We start from the raw sequence: 16,959 nt of genomic DNA, 5'->3' as shown, positions 1-16,959 counted from the left end.
GTCCGTGCATGTAAGGCTGATTCAGCACACGTTGCTGTGTTCATGAGGAATAGCAGGACCACAACAATGCCACCAGCAGACAGCATGTGCAAGTACCTGGGGATGAGAGACACACAAGAAGTCAGCCAAAAGAAGCACATCCGCGTGCATGTGCATGTACTCGACACGTATAAGGATGTCAACATGCTAGGTGACAATGATGACTCTGGAAAAACATTCATCTATTGCACCATCACTCGAGTGACACATCCAAACACACCTCTGACTCACGTGGCATACATGCAGATGGACACACACATTGCAACACATGCCACACAAGGCTCAATGCGTGCACACTCAGACACTGGAACTCACCACTAAGCAAAGAAGTCACGTATGAGCCGACTCCGGATGTCCTCCTCCGCCTCCTCCTCCACATCACTTGCCTCATCACCAAGCCCTTCATCCTCCACGGGTGGATGGTCCTGATCATCCGGATCCAGGATGAGTGGCACAGCTTTCTCAACTGCCATGTTGTGCAGCATGCACCAGACGATGAAGATGTTGCAGACCTTCACCGGTGCATATGGGAGTGCGCCGCCGGTCTTGTGGAGGCAACGGAATTGGCTCTTCAGGAGGCCAAACGTCCTCTCTATCACTCACCTGGTCCGCCCATGGGCGTTGTTGTAGCGGTGCTGGGCAGCCGTGCTGGGGTTGCGAAGAGGCGTGATCAGCCATGGCATGTTGGGATAGCCAGCGTTCCCTACATCGAAACAACATGGACAAAAGTGGGTCAGGAGAAGCAATCAGACAGGAAATTGACGCTAAATACAGGACTGACAGAGTATACCCACCAACAATACATGCTCGTTCGTTGCGCAGCTGCAGCATCATTTCAGGCACCCTGCTACGCCTCATGATGTAGGCATCGTGTGCTGATCCTGGAAAACGAGCACAGACATGGGAAATCACCATGTTGGCAAGACACACCACAAGGGCATTGATGGAGTGGTAATGCTTGCGGTTCCTGTACGCTACCTCCTGTGCCTGTGGTGGTACCAAAGCCACATGTGTCCCATCAATGGACCCAATGACATGGGGCATCCCTCCCAGGGCATAGAACTCACGCTTGACACCTGTCAACTGCTCAGGAGTTGGGAACTTGATGAAGTCATCCAGGTGAAGCAACATGGCCTCTAAAAAATCATGCAGCACATGGCTGAACATGGTTTGGGACATGCCACCTACATGAGCAATGGTATATTGAAAGGTACCCGTGGCAAAGAAATGTAGGGCTGCCATCACCTTCATCTTGGGTGTCAGTGCCGTAGGATACCTGTGTAGCGGTTGGAGGTGTGGTGCCAGCCTTGCCGTCAAGTCCTCAATCAACGGTCGGGGGAAGAGGTAGCGGCGTATACAGTCATTTTCCCTCAGGTCAGCCAAGTCCGGAATTGGTCGGGGGAGAGGTGGAGCCCTGCAGTAATTTGGAAGGGACAACGAAGAGTGAGTTCAGTACACCAACAATGTCAATGTACTGAGCACATGTTCAACAGTCAATACACATATGCTACATAGAGAGTCAGGTCTGTGCAATAAGCCCTGGACACGTATGCCAGGCAGGTGACACTCCTACCAAGAACCAGCTACAAACGTGGATTCTGAAGCTCCACATCCCATGCCATTAAACTAGCTGTGGGCCAGTGTAAGTGAACAGGCAGACACATTACAGGAGTGACAGACATCCACATATGTGCAGAAGAAGGATGTTTATCATACAGACAGGTTGCGGTACACTAGAGGCACAGGTCACATGTCCTTGAAAAAAGGAAAGACCACACACCTTGCCATGAAGGAGTACATGTCAAGACTGATCACACATACATCGAGAGTATGCAGATATGTCCTAGTCTTGCAAGTCCGTGTTTGATGCATACATACACACTACGTCGGATGACACATGTGGGATGGTGTGCGTAACAGTGTGCCATGCCCATCTACACACAGACACATGTTGGTAGCAGCAACTGCAGATGCTTGTGAGGGAACACCAACAGCAAGCTTATGTGAACATGTAAGACCTGGGGTCACCAAGCCCTAAGGGGGTAACGTGACTCGAGCGGCTGGGCACCCAAAGGCTTATGTGCAAAGCGACCATACCACACACACAACCTCGGAAGCAGGGAGCGCACACAATAAGGGACACCACACTGTAGAGTTTATGCAAATAACTCAAGTTTATCTAAGCAGATAGGCATAAGGACAGTTCACTCTACGTAAATGCAATTCATTAGATGTAAATGCAGTTCATTACATGTTAATGCAGGTCATTAGATGTAAAGGCAATTCATTAGATGTAAGTGCAGTTCATTACATGTTAATCTCTGTTGCACCAATCATACATCACGGTGCTGTAGGCGGTACCCGGTGACCTCAGGGCTATATTCCCCAGCAATTCCCTCTAAGGCCCTAGGCCACCCTCGTATAGCTTAACGTCCGTTGTTCGGACTGGGAATTGTAGCGCCACACCTGGGGTCTAGTGGGGGGCTCAGGGCCAACTTCGCGGGCTCCCCGCCCCTCTGGTACCCTTAGCGCCTCAGTGGGCGGTTACCGCGCTACTCGCAGTATTTGCACCGTGAATCCTTGTGAGTGGATCCTGCGAACGTAGCGACACTCGCAACAATTGAGCATCGAGCACTTCAGAGCAAAGCCTACCAACACAGCGTTACTCATAATAATTAAGCATGGAACACTTCAGAGCAAAGCCTGTGAACATAGCGTTACTCGTAATAATTAATCATGGAATACTTCAGAGCAAAGCCTGTGAACATAGCGTTACTCGTAATAATGAATCATGGAATACTTCAGAGCAAAGCCTGTGAACATAGCGTTACTCGTAATAATTAATCATGGAATACTTCAGAGTCGAGCCTGTGAACATAGCGTTACTCGTAATAATTAATCATAGAATACTTCATAGTCGAGCCGCGAACCTAGCGCGACTCATCATATTTAAGCAGTGAACACTTCAGAGCTGAGCCTGCGATCATAGCTTTACTCGTAATATGCAAGCCTCCGGCACCTTTGGGGCAGTTCACGGAACACAACGATACTTGTAATGAGCAAGCCTCCGGCACCTCTGAGCAGTTCACAGAGCACAACGGTACTCGTAGTGTCTGGAAGACGGGGTCAAATCCCTCGGCGGGGTGTCACGATGGGTGTGAGCGGGGGGACTCCCACGGAGGGGGAACCAAGGATCTCAGGGTGCGGTGCTGCTCCCGGCCTGTAGGGGGCGCACCGGGTCCAGCCCAAGCCTCCCGGGCTTACCTTGATCTCGACGTCTTGAGGCGTCCCAACCAGCTCCGAACTCCGCTGTCGGTCCTTCCGCGATGGGGGCAGGCCACGGCCTCACGCACTTCTCCCGGCAGCTGCGACGGCAGCGACTGGGCCCCGGGCTTCTCCGCAGGCCTCTCCACGATGAGGGGGCACACTTCAGGCTTCCGGGCCGCAGCGGTGAGCGCGCTCCGACCCCAGTGTCAAGGGGGGGGGGTCAAATTAAGCAGGAGGCTCCGCGCTCAACGGGGCTTGATGCGGGGGATGCCAGGTCAGGGAGCGCAGGGGTCACAGCGCTGATACCTGGTTGATCCCCAGCAATTCCGCAATCAGCTTTGGCATTCAGTCACAGTGTTCAGTTTTGTCATGAAGTCTCAGCATTCAGTTTCAGCTTTCAGTTGCTATGTAAAGTCTTGATGGCGAAGATGTCTCTGGCGCCCTTGGGAGGTTCTGTTCCTGGGGGGTAGGGATTCCCTGGGTCCTCCTACTGCTGGGCAAGATCAGTGGGCTTTACAGGATCCCTCACTCACTTAAGAGGCAGCACCTAAATCCTGTCACTCTCAGAGGCATAAGTCCCTGGCTAGGCCCTACCGCCTAAAAATCCTGCGTGGATTCTCCAGCTCTGCTTTACCCCACTGGCCAACTGACCAGAAAAAGTTCCCTCCCTCACTTAAGTAGCCCTAGGTCAGGTGACCTCTATCCAAGGCGGCAAAAGTAAAGACCACACCTCCCGTCTAGAAGGTTCCAGCACATTCCAGGAGCTTCCCCATTCTACCTATGGGACAAAAAGGCGGGCTGGTGTCGCAACATTGTTGTGGGGTTCCAGCCAGCTCCTGGCAGCTAGGGTGCTACTAATAAAGACCACTCTGCAGGAGCAGGGGCCTGTGGCAGCCATCTTGGGAGAAGGGAGCACCTGCACCTTAACACTGATTGGCATTGAAAAGGCGCCCGGAGACCTAAGTCCAACATCAAAATGAGGGTGGAAAAAATGAGGCACGATCAAAAATAGATGGGGAGACCACCCTAGGGCTGACAGGTCTAACAGAACACATGACACACACATGACATAGTCACATTGTGCAACGCCGGTAGTCACATGTCCGGTGTAATAATCCGTGTACCTGGCATCAGGGGACAGTTGCGGGTGTTGGTGACTGTGCCATGCCAGTGGCGCATCGCTCAACAAGTCTGTACTACATGCACACATGTCAAAGGAGTGAAGGGGATGAGTGGCACTTGGTGCACCATCACACATGACATGTGTACACAGCTCATCACACATCTATTGGCTTCACACCTCAGGAGTTAAGTGCCACATCACAGCCTGACACACCTGTACCCGACACATGTAGTACTGCACAGACAATGCCTTGATGTCCAGCCTTGGCCAAGTATGACAGCTCTATTCCTGTCTGTGTGCCGCCTGTCATCACTGTCAGGTGTGAAAGGCACCGTACATACGCTCTGAGGGCGTGTGTACGGTCCCTATCACAATGGGAGTGCTGGCGTATGCGTATGCCATAGTGATACGGACCGTACACGCGTGTGTACGGTCCCTATCACTATGGCGTACGCCAACGCGAGCACTCCCATAGTGATAGGGACCGTACACACGCTTGTACGGTCCATATCACTATGGCGTACGCATACGGGAGCAATCCCATAGTGATAGGGACCGTACACACGCTTGTATGGTCCGTATCACTATGGGGTACGCATACGCGAGCACTCCCATAGTGATAGGGACCGTACACATGCTTGTACGGTCCGTATCACTATGGCGTACGCATACGCGAGCACTCCCATTGTGATAGGGACTGTACACACGCTTGTATGGTCCGTATCACTATGGCGTACGCATACGCGAGCACTCCCATTGTGATAGGGACCGTACACACGGGTGTACGGTCCGTTTCAATGCATTTGGGGTGCCCTAGTGCCGTGTAACGCACCGTACCTGTGTTTAAATTTTGAAATAACATAGGGGACACATGAGGGACAAGTATAAGGGCCTAAATGCATGCTGGTTGTCATGGAGACCGAGTTTCAAGTTTGAATTTTTGCATCATGTGGCCAGCAAAAGTCAGTCGGTTGGAGACAATATACTTTGTTGCAAAGTGGTTGTTGACTTGACATCATGCTCAATTTTTTTACCATGCAAAGCCACTCACTGGGGTAGGTTTAAAGGGATTGGAGGACACGTAGGATGCAAATGTGACTGACCAATCACTCTGTACTCCTGTAAATGAAACAGGGCAGCAAGGCAGATATAAGGCAGCCAGGTCCCATGAGAGAGCACTTGCCTGCACATCCTTTCATTCCACAACACTGCTGCTGCTCGTGATTCCTCTGGCACCATGTCCAGGTCTGTGGAGAGGGCCCAGCCTTTCACCCAAGAGGAGAATGAGGCGTTGCTGGACGTCATCCTCCCACAGTACCCCAGGCTGTATGGGAGACCAGGGGAGCAGGTGAGTGCTGAGTCCACTAGCTTAGACTGTGCCCCTTTTTTGTGACTGTGACTTCCGGCATTGTGTCCAGGTGTGACAGACATGCAATGTTCTTTATAGTGGGTCCCAGGGGGGGGAGGCCTCATGTCTCCCATGCAGAGCATGCTGTAGTTCCTGTGTGCACTCCTCACTTGCATAGTGCTTACTGTGACAATCACTGCATGGTGCATGCCACATTCAGCCTGCCTAATCCTCCTGGGAATGTTGTTTCTACAGTCCTGATGTGATTCTGTGGTCCCCCCAGTGTGACAGGTGGCAGTACCCACAGACGTTTGTTTGTTCAGTGTACCTGTGGTGAGAGTGTCCAAATGATGTGGTCGTCCCCTGGACATTGGTTTGTGTGTGTAAGTCCCCTATCATGTGGGTGAGTGCATATGTGGAGTGTTGCACCCCAGCTGCATGAGGGATGGATATACCCTGCCCATCTGATGTGAGCAGGGAGCAGTGCTGTGTGTCTGCCGTGCTGAGCCAGCCCCACACCTGTGACACCCCCCCAGTCTAGTGGCACATGTGCAGAGTGAGGTTTGTTGGCGCAGTTGCCAATGGCAGGTGATTGTTCTGTGCCGGTGTGTGTCTGTGTACTCTGCTGAGGTTGCGTCAGTGGCCTGGGGCATGTGACTGCTTAGAGGTGCTGTACATAATCCTGGTGTAGCTTGTGATGCACAGTGTGAGCCTGGATCATTGATTGTGTTGCACCCCTCCTGCCACCTGTGTACTTGCAATGCCACCTAGTGCATTTGCCCTTCCACAGGGGATAATGTCACTATGACAAAGGTGCAATCTGTTTGCTGCATACTATGGCCTGTTCAAACATGCCTAATTTGTAAAATGTGTGTCTCTGTGACATTGATCAGGTGGATTAGAGTATTGTCACTTTTGCATCCTCACAGGTAGGCGTCTATGCCAAGGGGGAGATCTGGAAACAAGCCGTCAGTGCCGTGAGGAAGACGTATGGTCGGAAGCGGCGCCTAGCCCAGGTGAGGAAACGCTGGCAGGATATCCGGTGCTGGACGAGGAGGATCGCACAGGTCCTGCTGGGGCACTCACCTGAGAGCCATAAGAACCGTGGGTGCCGGCGTCTGACCCACATCCAGATGCGTGTGCTGGCGGTGGTCTTCCCCGACTTGGATAGGCGCTTACGGGAGAAGCAGCAGCAGGAAGGGGGTAGGTACATGTGTGTTTGTTGTGTGTCACCAGCTTTTGGTAGTGCGCAGTTGCATGGATACACTGCCAGGGTTTAAATGTGCACTGCAGATCCTGTTCCCCAAAGTAAACCGGTGCTGGTCTTCCTCCCTTCCCCTCCTTGCTATGTGTTCCCTGGTCTGTGTGTAGTCACTCTTGCACAAGGTTATCTAGGCTGCCAGTTTATCCAAGTGCCCAATGCTTGCAGCATCATGTGTGGAGGTGGTGTGTAACAGGTTTTGGGACCTTGCCTGTGCCCTGTCCAGTTCAGTCATTGTGGGGTCCATGTCAGTTGGCACTGATGCTGAGTCCCGACATAGGAGTGTGTCTTAATAGTGTACTGCCTTACTGCATGCATGTCCAATGTTGTGCCCTCTGACATGATGTGCTTGAGTGTGAGATATGCATAGTGCAGGTATGGTGGCTTGTGTTGCAGTCATATCCATCCAGGACCATGGAGGAGTGTGGCCACTACAGTCCCCTGGGGCACCTTTTCCTAGGTATCATGTGTGTCATCCAACAATGTGGACATTCTCTGTGTCTTCGGCATAGGTTGGGCTCGGTGGCATTGTACCCAGGCCTCATTTGTATTTACGTAAACTGTGCTACATGTGTCCACTGTACAGGGTGACCCAATTTTGCTTGTGCATACTCACAGTTGCCAGTGTGTCTTGGTACGACTATCTGATGATGGTTGTTTGTCAATGATATATGTGGACAGGCGCACCAGGGGTATTTTGTGTACAATCAGGATTTATTGCAGGCCATGTGTTTTCATGCCAGAGTAAGAGGTGTAAGTACTTCCTCTGTCTCAATCACATAGTCTCAGGTAGGGGGTGGTTGGTGCGGGCAAGGCCTACATGTCAAAACCTGATGTCTCCTTGCAAGGTCTGGACAGTGTGTGATGTGTGTCTGGACATACACTCAAGGTGCAGTGACCCAGTCATGTTGGGCATGGTTTAATGTATTACCTTTGCAGCATGTGCCAAAAGTTAACACATGGTTCCTGCTCATCCCTTTTTTGGCAACGCTGTGTGGTGCAGATGCTGTGCTCGATTGTCCACAGAGCCTGGCTCCTCTGTCCAATTTGATATCAAGTTATTTGCTGTTGTGTCATGCTCTCCATTGTTTCTCAGTGGCATGGTGGGTCAACCAACTGTGTGGTGCAGGCCTACATATGTACCTTGTATTGTAGATGTTACTCATGTTGCTTTTCAGGCTATGCACTGTGACCTATGTAGATTTGACTCATGTGACCTATGTATAGAGGTGTCTGATTATTTCCTGTCTCTTCACCCTGCCCACAGCATCGTCGGGGGACTCCGAGGGAGACACTGGCACAGACCGTGAGGAGGGAGCGAGCACCAGTGCCAGCAGTGCTGTCTTGTCTGGCACATCGAGTGGCACGGAGGCCGAGGGGAGTGAGGTGGAGGACCTGTCCAGTCCCACGACCGACTATGAAGCTGACGGGTCCGAGGCTGAGCTCTCAGAGGGGGCGGAGGCTGCTCCCACAGCTGAAAGCAGCACTCCATCTCTACCCGCCCCCTCCATTCCCATCACCAGCCTCCCACTTGCTCGTGTCCCTTCCCGCCGTGCTAGGTCACCACATGTCTCCTTCTTGCCAGGCACCGCACCCCCTGCCCCTGTCTCCTCTGCTGCCGTGAATGCCGAGTCTGTGGACATCCTGCGGCAGTTGCAGGTTGGTCAGACAGCGATGCTTAATGTCCTCCATGGCCACACCCGAGTGCTCACCCAGATGGAGGCATACATGGAGGGCATTTCAGCTGCGCAGTCTGACCAACGCAACTTGCTGAGGTCCATAGACTCAACACTGACTGCAGCAGTGGGTCTCCAGCAGCGCTGCGTCCCACCCCCTACCCCTGCACCATCCACACTTCCCACTCCCATGCCTGTCCCAAGCACACCCAGACGTACCCATGCACGCACCCCACCAGACACAGGCAGTACACCACCAGGGAAGGCCAAGCGCACACCTCCTGTCACGCACACACAGGGTGATGTAGGCACACCCACTGGGTCGGGGGGCAAACGGAAGACACGCAGCCACAGTGGGAGTCCACATTCCTCACAACCCACTCCCTCCAAATCAACTCCCCTCAGCTCTCCTGGCCAAGAGTCGGACACAGAGTCAGTCCTGCCCAGTCTGTCCATCAGCCCCAGTGTGGCACCACCCCACAAGCAGTGGAGGCAGGACACCCGCAGGGGAGTTGAGTCCCAACCCCTGTCCACACCCTCCCCCAGTAGCGCTGCGACCCATCCCTCCGACCCCCCCCCCCCCCTTGGGGCCTGTGGTTCCTTCGGGTGCAGGGGAGACGCTGGGGGACCTTGCAACCGTGTGCAGTGCCATTCTCACCACCACCTTTGGCGCTGCCCCACCCCCTGTGGTGGAGTCCTCCGTCCCTGCACCCACAACGCCTACCCTTGCCCCTCCTGTCCCTGCGGTGCCTGGTCCTCCCCCCCCCACATGATGCCCCCCCCCCTGTGGAAGACAAGGAAGTCTGAACTGTGCAGGTAAGCTAGGGGACACGCGTCCCAATGTGTCCCCCACCAGGATTTGAACTATGGACTGCCCTATGGGCCTTGTATATATTGAACTTTTGAAAGAAAATTATTTTGATCATGCTGAATAAAGCAATTTATTTTTTCCTTTGAACACTACTGCTTTTCTGCTATTGCTGGTGGTGGTGCTGCTTCATGATTTGGGGTGCTGATAATGTGTTAGGTGTCTGGGAAATGTAGTAGTGTGCTGGTCATGGGGTGGACCCTGGTATCTGTGTGCCATCACAAGGTATTTGCTAAATGTCTTTGTTCATGTAAGCAGTTACTGCATGGTGACATTGTCCCAAGGTGTGTTCCTTCCTCTGTGGACCCTGACATCTTCCCTGCAGGGTGTTTTCAATATGTTGTGCTGAGCTGTGTCTACATTTGCTGGGTGTGTGACGGACCCCTTCAACTTTGGCCATGCATGCTGAGCGATGTCTCCACCTGCATCATTAGTGTCATCCTTGGTGGTCACTGTACTTGTGTATGGAGTATATTGACATGACTTCATGTGGACATGTTCCCTTTTAGGCACTATGCATGTGTGTACTCCACCCTTTTCTTTCCATGGGCACTGCTGGGGGGACTCTGCACCCACCCCTCCTATGTCTGGGCACTGCTTGGAGGACTCTGCACCCACCCCTCCTATGTCTGGGCACTGCTGGGAGGACTCTGCACCCACCCCTCCTATGTCTGGGCACTGCTGGGAGGACTCTGCACCCACCTCTCCTATGTCTGGGCACTGCTGGGAGGACTCTGCACCCACCCCTCCTATGTCTGGGCACTGCTGGGAGGACTCTGCACCCACCCCTCCTATGTCTGGGCACTGCTGGGAGTGATAGGCACCCACCCTTCCTATGTCTGGGCACTGCTGGGAGGACTCTGCACCCACCCCTCCTGTGTCTGGGCACTGCTGGGAGGACTCTGCACCCACCCCTCCTATGTCTGGTCACTGTTGGGAGGACTCTGCACCCACCCCTCCTATGTCTGGGCACTGCTGGGAGGACTCTGCACCCACCCCTCCTATGTCTGGGCACTGCTGGGAGTGATAGGCACCCACCCCTCCTATGTCTGGGCACTGCTGGGAGTGATAGGCACCCACCCCTCCTATGTCTGGCCATGTACGCTCCAAACATACACTGGTGGGGTGTGGGTACGCTCCATACATACACGGGTGGGGGTACGCTCCGAACATACACTGGTGGGGTGTGGGTATGCTCCATACATACACGGGTGGGGGTACGCTCCGTACATACACTGGTGGGGTGTGGGTACGCTCCATACATACACGGGTGGGGGTACGCTCCGAACATACACTGGTGGGGTGTGGGTACGCTCCATACATACACGGTGGGGGTACGCTCCGAACATACACTGGTGGGGTGTGGGTACGCTCCATACATACACGGGTGGTGGTACGCTCCGAACATACACTGGTTGGGTGTGGGTATGCTCCATACATACACGGGTGGGGGTACACTCCGTACATACCCGTACCCACGCTCTGCAGGGCTGGGTACGGCCCGTACCCATGACTTTGGAACGTGGGTACGGTGCATACCCCCATTGTTGGGGTGCCATAGGGGGTATGCACCGTACCCAGGCCTTCAGCGCGTGGGTACGGGTCGCACCACGCGTACCCCTACATCACCCCAACAATGGTGGTACGGCCCGTACCCAGGCCTTTAGAACGTGGGTACGGGCCGTACCGCCATTGTTGGGGTGACGTAGGGGTGGGCGTGGTACGACCCGTACCCACGCTCTTAAGGCGTGGGTACGGTACGTACCAGAATTGTTGTGTTGCCGGTTCGCGTCAACATCCACTTCCGTTGTGGCAGACGCAGCCCTTGTTGGACACGCCCCCACCCCCTCGAAGTGAACAGTCCCTGGAGGTCAGGTATGTGCAGGGCATGTATGAATTGTGACTTGGGTGGGGGTTCTGTTTCGTGCCCCTGCCCCCCCCCTTTGCCCCTTGGTGTTGTTCTGACCTTCTGCGCGTCTGCGTCGGTACCTGTACACCAGGTGGACTGCTATGAGGGCCGGGATGACACGTAGGTTGGGGTCCATGGCTGTCCGTCGCGTACAGGTGCTCCTTGTGCGTGTCGTCCTGATTTCCCGACAGTTTTTGGCTGCTGGGAAATATAATCCGTGCGGGGTGACGTCGGTACGGATCGTACTTCCTGGTTCGTGAAACGCAGCCTCAATGCGTCCGGACGTCACGTCGGCGCTTTCCCGGATCACATTTGTATGTATATTTTCGTCGGTCGGTGTTTTGTACGATTCGTACGGAAATAGTGTTTCCATACGAATCGTACTTGCATATTTGTAATGTTTTTTAACCGGGTACGAGTCGGACGGAGAAAATGCTCCGTCCGACGGTTCGTACCCGGTTTCTCCAGGATCGGAATCGGCCCCTAAGTGTCAGTGCAACCCTATTCATAGGCCCCGGCAGCTTTCCTGGCGCTGGGCCTAGCAGTGTGTGAGGGCACTGAGCTGAAAGGTGCTGAGGCTGGAAATGCAGGTGCTGTCTGATCTGGACAGGTGCAGTCCTTTTTCCTCCCAGGCTGCAGCACCCATGCTCCTTTCTTACGGACTTGTGTTGATGGCATGTTACCACTGGGTTATGCATGGCATCTGGCATCTGGTTTGGTTGCTGGTGTGCACGGCAGCGCGCTTCACGATCAGCCACGGATACTTATGCTGGGGGCACTGCAGGCTAATTCTTTGCTCGTGGGGCAAACTTGGTAGAGGTGATGGATTCCGCCGGCCACCTTACCATTCCTTTGCATCAGGTGCCAATTGCGGTGTCTTGTGGAGTTTATGGCACTCACTGTGGGACACTCGGCTTCGCAGCACCCATGCGGACTGAGCAGGGTCGCCGTGCACAAGCCACTTGATGCTGGTGGCGCTTTCAAGGTCTTCTGGCTGCAGCGCTCCAACACTCTGCTCGATGCAAGCACTGGTGCATAGAACCCTCACCCCATGCAGGCGCCGTAGGTGCCGAGGAGGTCACTCGGTGTTGAGGCGGCAGTTTACCCATGCTTCTGTCCCAGGTCAAACATGTGCTGGCTGGCAAGCGCAGGGTCATCCCTTACAGGCATACAGGTGCAGGGTGCCTAGGGCTACATTCCCCTCTGGACACAATAGAGATGCAGCCGGTGTGCACGCGGGGTCGGACCCACTGTTCGCAATTGTGGTGTGTTGGGCTCAAGTCCCACATTCTGGGTAAAGGACAACACTGACACAGTACTACGATAGTGGAACTGGCCCAGGGCACGTGCGCCTGGATCCTTTTATTAGCAGGGTCACCTGTCCAGTGACGCCTGTGATTGGTGGGTGTGCAGTGTGGGGTGCAAACAGAGGTGGAACACTAGAACGTGTCCAGCAGGACACTACACAGCCCAGTCAGTTTGCGTAATAGTCGGGCGCCACGGGGGCTGATATTCTCCTAGTGCTCATTGCAGCTGGAGTTAGTTGTGAGAGGCTGTAACTCGTATTTTCGTGATTTCAAATGATGGCACAGCACCAGCCGCCATGTTGCTCAGGTGCACAGTACATTTAAAATCATAATTGACCCCGGCGCGATGAATTCAGTAATATGCAAGGGTCAGGGTGAGGGAGTGTGTAGTTGCAGCGGCTGCCAGGCCTCTCTGTCACTGCCTGGTGTCACTGAAGAGGCGGCGACGACAAACTCGGATTCCCGCGGTTCGCAGCCTCGCCTGATCCTGCGCTCGCAAGTTGTAAATTGAAGTGAGACAGCCACTAGTGCTTGCGCTGCTGCAGTGCAGTGTGTGTGTTAAATAATTCCTTTTTAGAGGCAGAGAGCAATCAGCAGCTGCCTGCAGTTAGTGGGCACCCGGCCTCGTGTTAGAGAAGTGTCGCTAGAAGACAAGCCTTGGCATGGCTGCAGGAGAAGCTACTTGCTGTGGGCAGTGACCAAGTGTGACTGTGTGAAGTATGGCTGTACTGTGTACTACACCATGGCATGTTGTGCCACATCGTGTTACATGAAAGGACATTCTTAGGGCAGTCTGAATAATGCAAAGTGATGCAGCAAAAAACTGTAAGGATTAGGAATAAGCCCTGTCTTCCACCTCAGTGCTGGTGTTTCGTGGGTCGAAGCTGGCTAACACTTGTGCCACTAATTAGTTTTCTGCTGGGCCCAGTGCATGCTTAGAACATTTTTGCTGTCACCTTAATCATGGCACCAGCGGTACAGGTCTTTGTTGTGGCTGGTGTGGGCGGCTGACAGCTCAGGCGTGCCAAGGCGTTCTGGATTCTCTGTAGTCTGTTGATGAGCTTGGACGAGGCTCCAGCGTAGAGCGCATTTCCGTAGTCAAGTCTGCTGCTAACTAGGGCCTGGGTGACTGTTTTCCTCATGTTTGTCGGGATCCATCTGTAGATCTTGCGGAGCATGCGGAGGGTGTTGAAACAGGTGGAGGAGACTACGTTGACTTGTTTGGTCATGGAGAGTTTCGAGTCGAGGATGACTCCCAGGTTGCGTGCGTGGTCGGTGGGGGCTGGGGGGACCCAGTGACGTGGGCCACCAGGAGTCATCCCATGCGGAGGGGTTGGACCCGAGGATGAGGATTTCCGTTTTGTCTGTATTCAGTTTGAGGTTGCTGTCCTCCATCTAGTCTGCTACGGCCTTCATTCCCTGGTGGAGGTTGGATTTGCCGATGACGGTGTCCTTGGTGAGGGAGAGGATCAGCTGAGTGTCGTCGGCGTAGGAGATTATGTTGAGGTCGTGCTGTCGGGCGATGCATGCTGATGGCGCCATGTAGACGTTGAACAGCGTCGGGCTGCTGGAAGATCCTTGAGGGACGTCGCAGATGATCTCAAAGGCCTCGGACCGGAATGGGGGGAGGAGGACTCTCTGGGTTCTGCTGGAGAGGAAGGAGGTGGTCCAGTCCAGGGCCTTGTCTCAGATCCCTGCGTCGTGGAGGCGCGTGCGTAGTGTGCGGTGGAAGACGGTGTCGAAGGCGGCAGAGAGGACCAGGAGGATGAGGGCCGCCGTCTCGCCGTTGTCTAGTAGGATCCTGATGTCGTCTGTGGCAGCGATGAGGGTGGTCTCGGTGCTGTGGTTGCTGCGGAATCCCAATTGGGACAGGTCCAGGATGTTGTTGTCTTCAATGTGACGGGAGAGCTGGGTGTTTACTATCTTCTCGATGACCTTTTCTGGGAACGGAAGCAGGGAAATGGGTCAGAAGTTCTTGAGGTCGCTCGGGTCTGCCTTGGGTTTCTTCAGTAGGGTGTTGATCTCTGCGTGCTTCCAGTTCTCAGGGAAGGTGTCAGTCTCGAAGGAGAGGTTGATGATTTTGTGCAGGTGGGGTGCGATGGAATTGCTGGTTTTTTTGAAGATGTGGTGCGGGAGAGGGTCGGACGGGGATCCGGAGTGGATTGTTCCCATGGTCTTGATTGTGTCCTCGATGCTCACGTTGGCCCAGGTTGTCAGGGTGTCATGGGCGGAGGGGTGCGGTGCGGTCGGCATGGGTCATTCGGGGTCTGAAGCTGTTGTGGATGTCGGTGATTTTCCGGTGAAAGAAGGCAGCGAGGGAGTCGCACAGGGCTTGCGATGGTGGGATGTCGGCGTTGGAGCTGGGGTTGGAGAGTTCCTTCATGATGGTGAAGAGTTCCTTGCTGTTGTGTGCGTTGTTGTCAAGGTGGTCTGTGAAGGAGGTCCTTTTGGCAGTTCTGATGAGGTGGTGGTGGTTGCGGATGGCGTCTTTGTGGGCAGCGCGGCAGTCTGGCGTCTTGTCGCTGTGCCATATGTTTTCCAGTTTCCGGCAGGTGCGTTTTGAGTCGAGGAGTTCCAGGGTGAACCAGCTGACTCTTCTGCTGGTGTCTCTACTGGTAGGGTTTTTCAGCGGGGCGACGGTGTTGGCGCAGTCGTTCATCCAGCGTTTGAGGGTGAGTGCACCTTCATCGGGGTTGGTGGGGTTCGTCGGAGGGTTGAGTGCGAGGCTTGTCTGTAGTTGTACTTCAGTGACTTTGTCCCAGCAGCGGCGGGGGGGTCTGTAGTGTGCGGTGGTGTGTGAGGGGTTTTTGGAAGGAGAAGTGGATACAGTGGTGGTCTGTCCATGTGAGTTCGGAGGCGTGGTTGAAGGTGACGTGGGGGCTTGAGGAGAAGATGGCATTTAGCGTGTGGCCAGCGATGTGGGTCGGCGTCGTGACGAGCTGTTTCAGTCTGAGGTTGGCGAGGTTGTCGATCAGGGTGGAGGAGTTGCTGTCGTTGTTGTTCTCCAGGTGATAGTTCAGGTCTCTGAGGAGGATGTAGTCGGTGGAGGTCAGCGCGTGCGAGCTGATGAGGTCGGCAATGGAGTCGCAGAATTGAGACCGGGGTCCTGGCGGTCTGTAGACGAGGGTGCCTCTTAGGGTGGTCTTGGGGTTCGTGTGGATCTGAAAGTGCATGTGTTCGGCGGTGCTGAGGGTGTCGTTGGTGTTTGTTGAGCTCCTGATGGTGTTCTTGTGGATGATGGTGATTCCTCCTTCGGCCCTGTTGGTGCGGTCTCTGCGAGTGATCTTGTACCCGTCGGGCATGGCTATGGCGATGTCTGGCGAGGAGACTTCTTTCATCCAGGTCTCGGTCAGGAAGGCGACGTCCGGTGATGTGGTGTTGAGTAGGTCCCAGAGTTCGACGGCGTGTTTGTGTGCGGAGCGGGTGTTGATCAGGATGCATCTAAGCTGGTTGGGTTCCGTCGTGGTAGGTGTCTTGGCGCGTTCGCGGCAGGAGAAGCTGCAGTTCCGGCAGGTGAAGGGGCCGTTGGTGCGCCTTGGGGCAGCCTTGCAGCAGGTGTGGGTCCTTCCTGGGTTGAGAGCGACGAGGGTTTTGGTGTCATAGTGGAGGCGGTCTTCGTGGCTGGTGCGGGGGCCAGGGGTTCTGGCGCTGGGTGTGGTCCAGGTGCGGACGTGTGCAGACGGGTTTGCCTTAGGCGTGCCTTCGGCGCGCCAAAGGTGCGGCCGCGCAGCGGGCACCATATATGGGGAGGTGGGGAGGGAGGAGCAGCTGGGAGGCGGGAGGCGAGAGACGGGTGGAACGAATGGGCGCGGAGGGGGCGGGGCTGCAAGGGAGGCAGGGACGGGGGACAGGAGACCGGCGCGGGGCACAGAAGAGCAAAAGGGGTACAAAATCAATGGGGCACAGAGGCACAAAAGTCAGCACGGGGGTACAGAAGTTGGCGAGGGGTACAGAATAAAAGGGGGCACAAAAGCAAAGCAGCGAGTGGCGGGCAGGGGGCACAGACAGTTACAGGCACAAAGCAACAGGCAGCAAGCAGAAAACGAACCTAAGGCCACCACTTGCCACCAGGGATGAGGTGCAGGTGGAAGCCTGCGGGTGGTGGAGGGCCTCGATTCACCGGCGGCAGCAGCAGAGACAGCGGGGGTGCAGCCGGAGCGT

The sequence above is a fragment of the Triturus cristatus genome, chromosome 7, assembly GCF_964204655.1.
Source record: "Triturus cristatus chromosome 7, aTriCri1.1, whole genome shotgun sequence".
NCBI lineage: Eukaryota > Metazoa > Chordata > Amphibia > Caudata > Salamandridae > Triturus > Triturus cristatus.
The sequence above is the reverse complement of the archived record's forward strand: the minus strand, read 5'-3'. Positions refer to the sequence as shown.